Genomic DNA, 15,761 nt, shown 5'->3' with positions numbered 1-15,761 from the left:
AAATGTTCAGGGGTGCTCGTTGGAGCACTGCTGGTCATTATGCCCCTGGTAGATGTGCCACATGTATATATACCACACATATGTTCCAGACTATCATGGAGGCACAGGCACAAATGGAACGGTACACCAGACAGGGTCTAAGCACACAGAGGGCTCATCACACCTCTGTAAATGACAGCATCCATGACCTAGCAGGTGCCTTTCATAATTACACCGAGGTCATGGATAGATGGTGTGGTGAGACATTGGATCTCATCGACAATGTCATGTCCATGTGTCAGGACAGGGTGGGAAGGTTGCAACGGCCACATGGAGGTATGCCAGCAACATCAGCAGCTGGAGGTCGTTGTGGACATCCCACCAGTCACAGCCTCTCCTGTAGTGGCAGTACCAGCCCCAGCACTGTGAGGGGGGGGTGCTGTCCACAGATCATCATAGCAGACCACATGCATGTGGCCCTGGCCAGTGACCTGGATCCAGTGGACATTTGTCAACCTCGAGGACAGTACCCTATCTGGCTTTGTACCTGATACTGCCTGTGGCACCCCTGCCAGGCACAGGTCCATTGTCCATGGCCAGAGATGGTGAACTGCAAACCCTACCAGGTACAGTCTGCAGCTGTCTCACAAATCCCTGTATAGGGCAGCCACATGATGGAACTGTGTGCATGCAAACGCACACACATAAACAACAAACATAGGGCAACCACTTACCTGCACACATGACATCAGCATTGGCCCATAACTCTACTCAGCCCCCCCCCCACACACACACACACATTGTCAATTGTATGTCTCAGCCTAGGCCTCTGGCAAACCAACAACACACCCTGTGAATATGAAGATACCTGTGCCACATCCTGTCATCTGTAACATCGATGCAAGGACAGGCTAACATGGTGCTGCTGCACAGGGTGACCATACAACAGTGCAGCAATAGAATGCTCTGTAGCATGTTGTCAGCAGTAACGTGAAATGCTAACATCCTGGAAGGTGTAGCTGTGCAGCCATGATGCATTATAGCTGTAATTAACAATGTTGTATTGTTTTCACTATTATCTGTTTTGATTGTGCTGTGGTTGTCCATGTGCCACATGGCTGATGGGTGTAGTGGTGTCAGCAGGCATTCTACAGTTGACACCAGTAAGGGTAGTGGGTGGTACACATGACATGACTGGGTACAACACACAGAGCCTTTAGTTTGGATGCAGTACAGACACAAGACTGCACACATGGAGGTATGTCCCCATGCAGGTAGCACATCTGTTGCCTGTGTAATCCCACCAAGGTGGGATAGACACAACCACACATTGGTATATATGCAGTCTGCTATTTGAATGACATTGAACATGCTAACAGCAGGGTGTATGTCCCTTTCCCGACTGTACTGCGATCCTCACCTCAGTAACATGGGTGTGCCAATGTTGGTGGCCTAACCCTACCCTTTGGAGGGTGTGAGGCGCTCTACTACTGTGAATGGTGTAAACAACAACTAGCCAACCTGATAACATACACTGTACAGTATTACAGACAGCTATGTGGGGGGATAGATGCAACAGTAACTGCAATGATGGTGGATGTGTCCACAACAGCCACACCCAGTGAGTTATAGCAACCCCAGTATTACTGCACATGTCTACAGTGTGGAGGAGGGCATTAACACATCTATGACCTGTGAAGGATTGTATGTCCATGGGATGGCACCTGTGAAATGTTGGCATTTGCCAAGCAGTCCTGGGGGAACATATTCTATGAACAGAGATAGACCCTTAACATCTACACACATTCCTACATGTTGAATGGTGTACAAAAGCCTACTATGATCTACATAGGCTATGTGCACCTCCTAACCCTCATCTACACCTGTCATGATTGTGTCAAGGAGGTATACCAGGTTCAGGCTGTATTCTCTGCCTCTGACAATTCCAACATTGGTGGGGTCCAGGGTTTTAAGATTACCAGTGACATTGGCCATGGGTTCATTGTTGATATGTTCCATGTCCCTGCAGACCAGGTTCATCAGGCTACTGGGTGGTAGTTTCCAGCTGACATGGTGAATTTGTGTATGTCCTTGCCAACATTGGTGAATCCATTGTCAGGTGTAGGCATGTTGGATTGTATGAGGGATCCCAACTACTTACTGAGCCTGCCCAGGGGATTCCCCAAGCATGACACTTTGCTTCACTGTACTGCATAATATGTTAGCAATGCCAGCCTGACATCATACAGGTGGGATGGAGTACTGTTAACATGTATTGCCCTTGTCGTGTAAGGTCCCAGTTATAGGATCTGCTAAGGTTGGTAGTGTATTGCAGGCAAGACATGTTTGGCTGTGGGGGGGGAATACCTATCCATGCCAGACATATGTTGTTTGGGTCTCTCAAACCCATTAATGGTGCATGTGGACATATATGTTTTGGTTATGTTCCCAATTTCTTCTATAGATGTATGTCCATATATACCTATATAGATATATCTGGGTTTACCTTTGAAAGGGAGACAATCATTTCTCCGAATGGCCCTTTCTGTGAACCGAAAGGATGAATCCGTCATTTCGAATCACACTGAAGTTCAAAACTCAGCAAATTGAAAAGCAGATTTGCTGATTTTCAAACTGCAAGTTGGAATACATATCGTAATGCAGGGGGCAAGCCCCCCTGCACCCCCCACATCCCCCTACTTTAATATTCTAACTTTGAGAACGCACTACAGTGGGGAAAGGGACATTTTCCCAATCCCCACTATAGTGCAATCTGCACCCAAAATGCTGAATCTATAATGAGCGAATGCATAGTGACATTCACTCATTCCACATCTGATGTGTTTATTCCAAGATTTTGCAATGTTGAAAACTTACTTTCGACCTTCTAGCTTTAGGAGAAATGGTTTTCTCCCTTTGAAAGGTGAACCATATATATGCTTACATACATCTATATTTATTGCTGTATATATGTGGACATATGGATGTATACATATATAGCTATAGATGTATGCATATCTATGTATATATGTATATATTGGCATATATATGTATATATTTCTATATCTATAGGTACATATATAGATATGTTATATCCATTTAAATATATATATATATATATATATATATATATATATATATATATATACACACACACACACACACACACACACACACACACACACACACACACACACACACACATACATCGACATGGTGGAATACATTCCCCTAGTGTTGAGTACCTGACCTGGATGATATGTTTGTGAAAACATCATGATTATGCATGTCTGCTATGGCTTAGTGGTAAATCACTTTGTGTATGGTATGTAGGGTCCTGGTTTCGAGCCTTGAAGGAGCTGTTCATTTTGTTGCTGGGCAGAACATGGCCCATTGGATACTTAGTTATTAAGGCACTTTAAAGCAGTTGTAAGCGGGTTTGCATGGGTTTGTGTGGAGCTAAGCACTGTCAACTGCTGGTTACAGTTTCATACAGTCAGTTAGCTTCTATATTGCTTAGCTTGTGTAGGCAGTGCTTAGCGCCGTGCAGACCTGCTTACAACTGCAAAAAATTGCTTTAATCTGTCTGTATCCAATGGGCCGTGTTCTGCCCAGCAGCAAAAGAAACAGTTCCTGCAAGGCTCAAACCAAGGACCTGCAAATTATACACAAAGTGATTTACCACTAAGCCATTACAGCTATGCATAATCCTGATGTTTTCACAAACATATCATCCAGTCCAGTAATGCAGCAGTACAGAGAATGTATACCATCATCTAGATGTATGTGTGGAAATATATTAATATGTAAACAGATACATCATATCTATATGTGTAGATATAAATATAATTTCTAAAATGCTATACATTTATATAAATATATATGAGTATATATACATGCAAATGAGTATATTGACACATATATATGTCAACACCTATATGTCTACATATACACAGCAAGTTACATATGTGTATGCAGATATACATCTATGGAGGTATATACAGGCATAGTTATTTATATGTAAGCAGATATATAATTCTGTATCAGTATATATGGCCATACATCTGTAGATAGCAATGGCAGAGTAACAAACACACATATGTCCACATGCGCTGTTAATGGGGTTGGGAGGCCGCATACACTATACATCTTGTACAAATAGGCCTCCCCCCCACAGCCATACACATCCACCATGCGATATACTACCAAATGTTGCAGAACCCATAACCAGGACCTGACATGACATGGGCACAAGATGTTAACAGTACTACATGCCACCTGTATGATGTCAGGCTGGTATTGGTGACATATCATGCAGTACAGTCTGCCTCCCATAGGAAATGTAAACTGTGGAAGTCATCAACATCCCCAGGATATGGATACACAGATATGTAGATACATATATACATATGTACATATATGAATATATATATATATATATATATATATATATATATATATATATATATAGATATATATATATATATATATAGGTGGTGAAGACATCATGTGATCAAATGGGTTGTAACTGTTACATAATAAGGCATAACCGACACCATCACATGCACACTGACAAACAGAACAGTCTGTAATGGCAGGAGACGGTAGGCTTGCAACCCAGGATATGTAAGTAATGTAAATATAGGTGAAGTATACAGTACTATACATCTGGATACCTTAAGGCAGCTCATCCCTGATACTCCCACATATTTTAACAGCCTAGGTCATTTATGGTGCTCCTCCCGACTCATTAATACAGGGCCGTATACCACTGTTGCATACACTGGCCTCTGGAGTGCATAAGAGCACACATGTATTGTGTAGGTGATGCTCACACATATATGGCCCCAGCCCCACCGTATGTGTGGGGGATACAACAGATGTGGACTGCTGGCAGCAATGGCAGTGTGATGTACTCACAGCCCACTATGGAACAACTGCCTACAGCATGTCATATGTGCAAAGCCTGATATGTAGGTGGGAAACAGAGGCTGGGACATAGGCACACATGTGGAGAACTGTTGTCATACACTAAGCAGGTTGCTGGTGTTACAGGATAGTCTGCAATATATTGTAAATATAGGTGAAGTATACAGTACTATACATCTGCCTTCATGATTATGTAGCCCAGGCAGGTATGACCCTGACCTTGAGCAGTATCCTACCTTCACCAAGAATGATGCCACAATACAGAGATAAGATGATCAGCTTTAACAATTGGCTTAAACACTGGTGTCATTCAAAGGGGATCCAGTGTCTGTCTGCCTGGGATGACATGCTGGACAAGCCACGCTGCTTCGCAAGGGACGGCTTGCACCTGTCACCCCTGGGATACCGGATATTGGCAAAGGCTCTTGCCACCCCCATAGTGCCTTTTTTAGGCAAGGCTCAAATTCTAAACCTACCACCCTAGAACACAAAAAGGAAAAAACTAAGGGTAATGCTGCTCAATGCCAGAAGTCTAAATCTCAAAATGCACACTCGAGGCCCTTCTCAGTATGGAGAACATCGATGTCTGTGCTGTGACAGAAACCTGGTTCAAGGCTCCTGAGAGCACCCCAGCTATCAGGTTTTACCTCATATCATGCGTTCCGCCCCAAAATCCGGACAATACTAAGAAAGGAGGGGTATCCATATTCATCAAGGACACCCACACCTCAAGACTGGTGGCAACGACGATGCATCGGAGACCATCCAGGTGCAATTAACCATAGGCAAGACTGCTCTGCAAATTGTAGCATGTTACAGGCCACCCTCACAAACTCAGGAACCTCACATGGCCTTCCTGAAAACACTAGAGGGGATAAATGTATCACCAAACACCATCATACTAGGTGACTTCAATTACCCTAATATAGACTGGGAACACTACTCAAGCCCAAACACCCTAGCCCAAAAGTTCCTGGAATTCATAAACTCAAATGCCATGAAACAACTAGTCACCATCCCCACAAGAGGAGATAACATACTTGATCTCATCATCACGAACATGGGAGCACAATGTTCAACACCGGAGGTGTACCCCTCACTGGTGAGATCAGACCACAAACTAATCTCGCTGGAGGTCCTCATCCCACCCCACCTGAAATAAAAAGACCACAGTAAAGAACTTCTCAAAGCTGACTTCACACTTCTAAAGACTAGTGTGGTCTCCTTTAAGGCCCCGAGCCAGCGGAAAACAGTACTCAAGCCGCTGAATCACTTACAAATGCCTTCTACCAGCACCTGCAGGACTGCATGGATAAGGCAATCCCAAGCAAAACAAAGACTTTTTGTACCAAAGGCAAGCGTCCAGTCTGGTGGACCCCAGCCATAAACAAACTCTACAACAAAAGGAGGAAGCTACTACAAGATAGAGCAAAATCCTTAAAAGGTAAGACACCCTTGATCACTATAAGTAAAAACTAAGAGCTCTCATAAAATCATCCAAAGCAAATTTCGAGAGAAAAATAGCTAAAGACTCAAAAGACAATCATAAGGCCTTCTTTAGCTATGTTAGAAACCTGGGAGGAAACTCCCAGATATGCTCAGAGCTAGTTCAAAATGATGTGAAGATTACTGATCCTACAGACATTGCCAACATACTGGCTGACAGGTTCAGTGCAAACTTCCCCCTCCCCAAAAGGAGAGATATCTATACCAAACGATTGCAGCCCCCAAACATCTCCAGCCCAAGTGAGAACTGCTCTCTCCAAAGCAAAAACACAGCATCCATGGGACCTGATGGTGTCCCCGGCTGTGTGCTCCATGAACTCAATGAGGAATTAAACCCACAGCTAGGACAGCTGTTTAATCAAAGTCTTACCTCTGGATACGTACCCAGCACTGCAACTGTGGTACCACTTCACAAAGGCGGTGCCTCCACCGACCCTGGAAATTACCGCCCATTAGCTTGACAAGCCTTATCTGCAAAGCCATGGAGAGGATCATAATGGACCTCATAAATAAAGACATAGGGAACTTGCAGACTTTGGATCCAACCCAGTTTGGCTTTGTCAAAGGCAGATCATGCCTTTTAAACTTGGTTGACTTTTTGAAACAGTCACCAAAGCCATTGATGAGGGAAAGGCAGTCCATACAGCCTACCTCGATCTGGCTAAGGCCTTGATACAATACCCCACTCGGGTATCATTGAAAAACTCATCAGCTTAAATGTCAACCCATACATCACAAGATGGGTTGCAAACTGGCTGAGTGACAGAACCCACAGGGTCAGAGTTGCTGGCGCCATGTCAGACTCAAAGCCTGTCACAAGTGGTGTCCCACAGGGCTCAGTCCTGGGCCCACTCTTGTTTGGCATCTATTTTCCGAAGTACAAGCAAACACAGGAGGGTTATGGCTGACAAAGTTTGCAGATGACTGCAAACTGGGCCATAGTAGAAAACACATCTGACACAGATATCCTTCAGAAGGGTCTCACAGAAATGGATAACTGGTGCCAGAGCCACGGCCTAAAGTTAAATGCCAAAAATGCATAGTCATACCCTTCGGGAAAAACAAGGTTACCCCTAGCTACCAAATAGGTGGCAATCCACTGAGCACAGAAGAAGTTATCAGGGACCTGGGGACCCAGGTTGATAGTAGTCTGTCATTCGACACCCATGTAGCTAAAGTAGTTAGGAAGACCTTCTACATTGCCCACCTTATCATGAAGGGATTCTCATCTAGATCAAGGAGGTCATAGTCTCCCTTTACTCATCACTCATCAGACCAATGATTGAGTACAATGCCCCATTCGAATGTATCTGACCCGACACTTGCAGCAGCTGGAGAGGCCACAAAAGTTCCTCACCAAAAGGATAAAGGGTCTCAAAATCTGTCCTATGCTGCCCGACTGAAAGAACTCCAGCTCTATTCAGTCGCACCGCTTGCTCAGAGGTGACCTTTGCCTAACATACAAGGCCATGTCAAACCCAGATTTGATGAATATGCTTCACCTCAAAAAATCTAGATCCATCAGAGCCACAAGGCGGAGACTTAAACCTTGACACGGCTATTAATAGGACGTGCTGGAGGGATAGATTCATCACCCAAAGACTCCCTATGCTGTGGAACAAAATCCCGGTACATGTGAGGCAGAGCACCTCGCTGGCCTTGTTCAAGAGAAATCTTGACCAATGGATGGGAGATCGCAGATATACCCCAGGGATTACCTCAGTGTCACTGCTCGACAGAGGCACAGCAAAGTAATGGGTATAGTTCCCCATAATAAAGGGGTGGCATAAGCCACAAAACGATGGGCTAGGCTTGTAAATGCCCTCGGGCAGATAGCCTAGTATGAACCTATGAACCTATGAACCTATATACCCTTAGTCAGGGTATTGAGGTCAGAAACAGAAATGGATGTAGCCAAGTACTGACAGCACTCAACACACACACACTGCCAGTGACATATCTGACACAGGACCTGTGTGGTGGAAAGATAACACATGATAGGCACACCTCTGGCCACCAAGAGGATAGGCCCACAGTTGAGAGCTATGCAGACAGACTGCATTCCAAGGTATAGTTGTTTGTTCACACACACCATGTAACACCAGTGCTATACAAAGCATAACACAACTCTACTCATACTCTGTCTGTAGTTCCTGAACCTCCTACGGATATGTAGCTGCCCTGAGTGTGCAGGCTCTCTTGTAAGAGGTAGTGTTATCTGCTGTCTGTAACACTCATGCCCACACACAGGTAGGATGTCTATCACACAGTAAATGTAAAGGGACCACACCCACATGATGTAGGGATTTATAGTGGGTGGTTGCCATGACAGTGGTAATTGGGAGTACTAAACATGTGTAATCATATATATATATATATACGGCTATCTGCATAAGTATATGTACATACATTTCCACCATATGTCCAGGACATGGAGTGCAGCCATACCGCAGCCCCTATAGTCCCAAAGGTGTAGTGCAAGGGAATGTCAGGTATGCATAGCAGGTATACTAGTAGACTATTGCTGCTGTCATTGGGATTGTCTTCACAGACATGGTGTGTGTGGGAGGTCACATCTGCTCATAACATGTGTGCCATTGGTTACTGAATGACATCCGAAGGACATCAGTGTACAGTACCGCTGCTAGCACATAATGCCATTGTGGACTGCAGCAGAGATATTGGCCAATATTTGTGGAGGGGTCAGACACAGTCTGTACAGTCCAGAGGTATACACATAAGCCCTTAGTACTACACATGTGTACCATGCCTGACAATATGGATATGGATGGCCATGTAGATGGGTATAACACATAATGACCAGCATGACCGCTGGTACAGGGGTGCTATGGCCACATACTACGCAATAGGTATTGACATACATCTGCACTGCATCCCACTGCCCTGTCTGACATACATGACTGTTAGGAGAGGTCCGGCCGCAGGACATCTGGCTAGTATCTACACATGAATTCCCACTGGGTAGGTACACTCAGCTGCTAGGCATGTCACAATGCACTAAGCAGGCTGCAGGCAGACTGGCTCAACACCGGCCTACATCCCCCAAGGGGGAATGCACATGCACCTGCATATAAAACAGGCTCAACAGGCATGTCACAGCACAGGGTAAGATTTACCTGTGTGACAGTGCATATCCACAACCAATGTGAACACAGCCACTGCCACATATGGTTAGCTAGCATGGTATTACAGTATCTAATACAGTATCACCTACAGTGAGGAGACGGAGAAGAGTATATAGACCCATTCTAACCTACCAAGGGCTACATGAGCTGGAGATAGCGGAGCGCTATAGGGTGAACAGGGACCTCCTACAGAAAATTGTTGAGCTGTGCCAGCCACACCTCACACAGAACTAACAGAGGGGAACCCATCCCAGTGGATACCAAGGTATGTGTAGGCCTAAGAATACTAGCTACAGGTACCTTCCAAAGGCCAACTGGGGATATGATGGGGATTTCACAGGCATCCACATTCCCTGCAACTACAACATTGGAAACATACGGGCTGGGGTTGGCCTACACTCCAGGACATATGGTGGGAATATATGTACATATACCTATCCGGATAGCCAGATATATGATTACACATGTGTACTACACCCAATTAACACTGTCATGGCAACCACCCTCTATAGATTCCCACATCATGTGTGCATGGTCCCATTACATCTCCTGTGTGATGGGCATCCATCTTGTGTGTGGGCAGCAGTGCTACTGACAGCATGTATCAATACCCCTTACAAGAAAACTGGCACACTCAGGGCAACCACATATTTGTAGGAGGATCAGAAAGTACAGACAGACTGCGAGTAGAGTTGTGTTATGCTTTGTACAGTACTGGTGTTAACAGGGTGTGGGTGTACATACTAGTTTGCCATGGAATGCAGTCCATCTGCATAGCACACATCTGTGTGCCTACCCTCATGCCATCCGGAGCTGTGCATATCATGTCTTGTCTGTCCACCACACAGGTCTTGTGTCAGATATTACACTGGCAGTGTGTGTGTTGCGTGTTACCAGTACACGGCTACATACATGACCGTCTCTACCATCAATTCCCTGACTAAGGGTATGTTACAGACTATCCTGTAACACCTGCACCTTCCGTAGTGCATGGCAACAGTTGTCCACATATGTGCCTGTACTGCAGCATCTGTCCATCACCTACATACCAAGCTTTGCACATATGTCATGATGCTGGTGGTTGATCCATAGTGGGCTGGGAGTATAACACACTGCCATGTCTGCCATCAGTCCACTGCCGTTGTAACCCCCATACATATGGTGGGGCTGGGGCCATATACGTGTGGGCACCACCTACACCACCTGCTGAGCCCAGTGTATGTAACAGTGGTATATGGCCCTGTACTATTAAGTCCAGGGGGGAGCACCAGAAATGACCTAGGCTGCTATAAAATATGGGGGGTATCAGGGCTGAGCTGCCTTAATGTATCTGGATGTACAGTACCATATACTTCACCTATATGCACATTACTGACATGGATCTGGGTAATGCAGGACTACTGCTCCCTGCCATACAAACTGTTCAGTGTGTTGGTGTGCTTGTGATGGTGTCAGTTATGCCATGTTATGTAGCAGTTACAACCCATGTGGTCATATGACGTCTATACATACCTCTCAACCTGGAAACATCAAAAATCTGGACAAGGCCCATGAAAAATAGGTACAAATCTGTACACTCATCAGCATAAAAGTTGCATACCTAATTAAGTAACCCTGCCCACTCCCATGGAATTGTGGGATACCAACGTTTAAACAGAAACTGAAGAACAGACAACCAATATATGGCATCAGAGCCCCACCGCAGCCATTCCAATGTCCTACTACCTGGCTATTTCGCCTCATTTACCATAAACACTAATGTGTGGATACTGCTTTACTTTTACAGTTATTTCAATTTTATTTTTACATTTTTATAGCACAATGCACAAAAACACTAATAGTTATCTACTAAACAAAGCAACACTGTCTCACAGTAAGAAATAGACTTGGCATTAAAACTTCTCTGCCCTTGAAACTCACATTCATTGAAACAGCATTGAATCCCACACCACATCCAAAGAAAATGCATCTGGCCAGTGGTGGATAAAAATTACCATTGGGCTGCTTTCAAATCATAGGCACCTGGCTTGCAAACAAAACAAGAAACATACATGCATTATTTGATACACCTTCCTGACTTTATTAAATTATATTCCTTGCATAATACAGCACACTTGTTAAACTGAAGTTAGAGCACATTTTAAAATTTTTGTTTGAACATTTTTCCAGTAGGCAATGAAACATTTCCATTATAAAAGTCTACTTCTACACACTATATATATATATATATATATATATATATATACACACACACACACACACACACACACACACACACACACACACACACACACACATATATAGAATGACAGTGGTGTAAGCCATAGGCATCTTGCACAGCTTCAGTTCTCACCATAGCTCTCAACCTCTTAGCACAAAAAACCTGGACAAAGCCAATAATGGGAGAATGCAGAATTCAGTTCTCACCATAGCTCTCAAGGTCTTACCACAAAACACCTGCACAAAGCCAATAATGGGGGAATACAGCCCCAAATAAGAGCAGATTTCAAATACTGATCTTATAAACTTAGCAAATTGCCAGAATAAAAGGTTTTGTGTCACCATTTATTGTGTGAAGAATATGAATTCTGAAATTCAAATGTCTGTTATTGTGTCTTTCGGCTTTTCCCGGTTAGGGGTCGCCACAGTGGAACTCCGGTCCGCTAATGATTGGCAGTAGATTTTTACGTGCCAAGTTGCCAGCTCTGATGCACAACCTTCAACGAAGGTACGCCCATTCACGCATGTCTCCACACAGAAGACGCTCTAGCTGAGAATCGAACAGGACAACGTCTTACTGTGAGGTGACAACGCTACCACAGCACCACCACCGCAGTGAAATTCAAATGCCTGTCATTTAGTTAATTCAATCCCTCAGTGATTTTGGCACAAAAGTCCTGAAAACCATAGAGTTAATGAGGAATAGAACAAAAATATGAGGCATAAATTCACAAGTGGTGGTGGCTAGGGAGGTATTTATGCTCTTTTTACCTGTACCCAAGGTACAGGGTTTGAGCCTGAGGACCTCTAGCCACCAGTTGTATTCAGTTGGGGCATTTACACACACACACACACACTTCAAAGACTAGTTCACATTCGGCAGTTTAAAAGCAAAGCCAATCATGTTTCCTTCAGTAGCAAATAGTAAACCAAAAGCTGTTCTTCGCACACAGAGAAAAGTAATTCAAAATAAAACTAGCTTGGTAGTTTAAAAGCAAAGCCAGTCACATTCCCTTCAGTAGTGAACAATAAAGCAAAAGCTGTTCTTCACACACATCACACAACAAAAAGTAATCCAAAATAAAACTAGCTTCTAACCTCAGTACCTGACACAGAGCAGCAGCAAAAAGAAAAAGTAGTTGACTCATTTGTATGCTCAAGCAGCCAGTAGCTTCTAACTCTAACTTCAGTACCTGACGCAGAGCAGCAGCGAAAAGAAAAAGCAGTTGACTTCTTTCTATGCTCAAGCTTCACAGCGAACAGAGCAGTAGCTTCTAAGTTCTAACTTCAGTATCTGACACAGCAGCAGTGAAAAGAAAAAGCACAGTTGACTCATTTCTATGCTCAAGCTTCATTCACAGCGAAAAGTATTTCAAAGAAAACCTAGCATCTAACTTCAGTACCTGATACAGAGAAAAAAGAAAAAGCAGTTGACTCATTTCTCCAGTCCAGAACAGCAGCGAGAAAAAAGAAATATTACAAGCAATAGCTTTCCACACTTACAGCCAACCAGAAATGTGTGCCTTTAAGTACAATGAGTTTAATTCCGACAGGCTGACGGAGTTGACATTATTGTGCACGTGATGACATCATCTCCAAAAGCGCTTTTTAAAAAATCGGGAATGAAGGGGTGCCACTCGGGAATCGTGGCACCCCATTAATTGGACCCCAAAACTTGGTAAAAACTGAGTAATTTGGCACAGTTGGGAGGTCTCCGTCTATACCACCTACTGTGTTTGTACAGTGTATAGATAGAGGCTGCTGAACTACACACCTGGAGGACATACTGTTGATTGTTAGGTATTCTCTGGCCCAGTGTGTCTTTCCTGTTGTACAATGTGAATGGCTTGGCCTGGCCAGCAACAGCTGTGAACCTTTCCAGACTACTGTATGACTGTAACTGGTCCACTATAGCATCACTCCGTTGATATAGTTGTCAGTGTCTGAACAGCTATATGACATGGCATGTTGAACTGTAATAGTACACAATTAAAGATGTCCATGTCTGCAAACCTGTGGGTGTTGTTTTACCTATGACCTCTCTGTGGGTGTACGTTAGGCTTTTAATGTTTGTGCCTTCGTATTATGTATCATTTTTATAGTAGCATTGACTGTCACTTGTTGGTTATGTTGTTCTTAATTTACACTAATTTATTCAATTAGCTTAATTGAGTATAAAGAGAAGTCAATTGATTGCTTTACTGTTTGTCTGAAGAAGGTGAGGCAAGGTCCTTGCCGAAAGCGCTTACATTAAATGGCATTTTATTTTATTTTGCCGGCTCTTATAGTGTTCCTTTTGCTTTGTTTTTAAAGGTTTGAGTTTTGTCTTTTAAGTGGCTCTCTGTGGGTGTATGTTACAGGCAACGATTGTCATTTGTATAGGTGGCCCATACAGTGTCCAGTCATTCCGGGGTCAACTGTAGGCATAGTGGCTGTTCCATACTGTGTGCACCTACCACTTATGTATCTCTCTGTACATATAACTGCGTGTGTATGCGTAGTCACATGTATATATACATATATATATATATATATATATATATATATATATATATATATATATATATATATCACAGCCTCACCTCAGGCTTCGTGCCCAGTGAGTGGCGCACAGCTACAGTTATCCCACTCCACAAGGGAGGATCTGCCCTGGATCCCAGGAACTACCATCCTATCAGTCTGACAAGCCTGATCTTGCAAGGGCCTGGAACGCATTATCATGGAACTTATAAACAAAGACATTGGCAAACTTCAAATACTGGACCCCACCCAGTTTGGGTTTGTGAAGGGCCGAGCTTGTCTCCTGAATCTGATTGACTACTTTGAATCAGTCTGCAGAGCTGTGGACGAAGGTAAGGCAGTCCACACAGCCTATCTGGTCTTCACCAAGGCCTTCGACACCATCCCCCACTCTGGAATCATAGATAAACTTACTAAGCTGGACATAAATCCCTACGTCACTCAATGAGTTGCCAACTGGCTTACTGACAGAACCCAGACTGTAAAAGTAGCCGACTCCAAATCCAGCTCCAGACAAGTGACAAGTGGAGTACCTCAGGGTTCAGTCCTGGGACCACTCTTGTTTGGCATCTACTTCTCTGAAGTACAGGCCAACACTAAGGGACTCTGGCTAACAAAGTTCACAGATGACTGCAAACTGGGAGCTATTATTGTATCCCCAAATGATGTGGATATTGTACAAAAGGGCCTTACAGAAACAGATGCCTGGTGCCAGAGCCATGGGCTCAAGCTTAATGCCAAGAAATGTATAGTTATCCCCTTTGGAAAAAACATGTACCCATGAATTACCATATAGGTGGCAGGACACTAAACATTGAAAGTGTGATGAGAGACTTAGAGACACAGGTGGACAGTGGTCTCACTTTCGGTAACCACATCACCAGAACAGTCAGGAAATCCTTCTATGTGGCACACCTCATCACTAAGGGCTTTTCATCCAGAAAAAAGGAGGTCATTGTCCCACTGTACTCATCCCTCATTTGACCCATTATAGAGTATAATGCCCCATTTGGTATGTACCTCACAAGACATCTGCAACAGCTGGAAAGGCCACAGAAATAACTTACTAAAAGAATCACAGGCCTAAAGTAGATACCATATGCTGACCATCTAAAAAAACTCCAGCTATACTCTGTGGCATATCGTCCACTCAGAGGTGATCTCTGCTTAACATACAAGGTCATGTCAAACCCTGAGCTGTTGGACCTGCTCCACTTAAAGAAATCCCAATCCCTCAGAGCCATACATTCCAGGGATCTAAACCTTGTCATCACAATGAACAAAACATGTTGGAGGGATAGGTTCCTGACCCAGAGACTCCCCATACTCTGGAATAGACTGCCCATACATGTCAAGCAGAGTGCCTCCTTGGCCCTCTTCAAAAGGAACCTTGATGATTGGATGGGAGATAGGAAATTCACCCCGGGGATCATGTCAGTCAGCCTGCTAGACAGGGGTCAA

The sequence above is a fragment of the Protopterus annectens genome, chromosome 1.part1 (assembly GCF_019279795.1).
Source record: "Protopterus annectens isolate FY-2018-M chromosome 1.part1, PAN1.0, whole genome shotgun sequence".
NCBI lineage: Eukaryota > Metazoa > Chordata > Ceratodontiformes > Protopteridae > Protopterus > Protopterus annectens.
Note: the sequence above shows the minus strand (reverse complement) of the source record.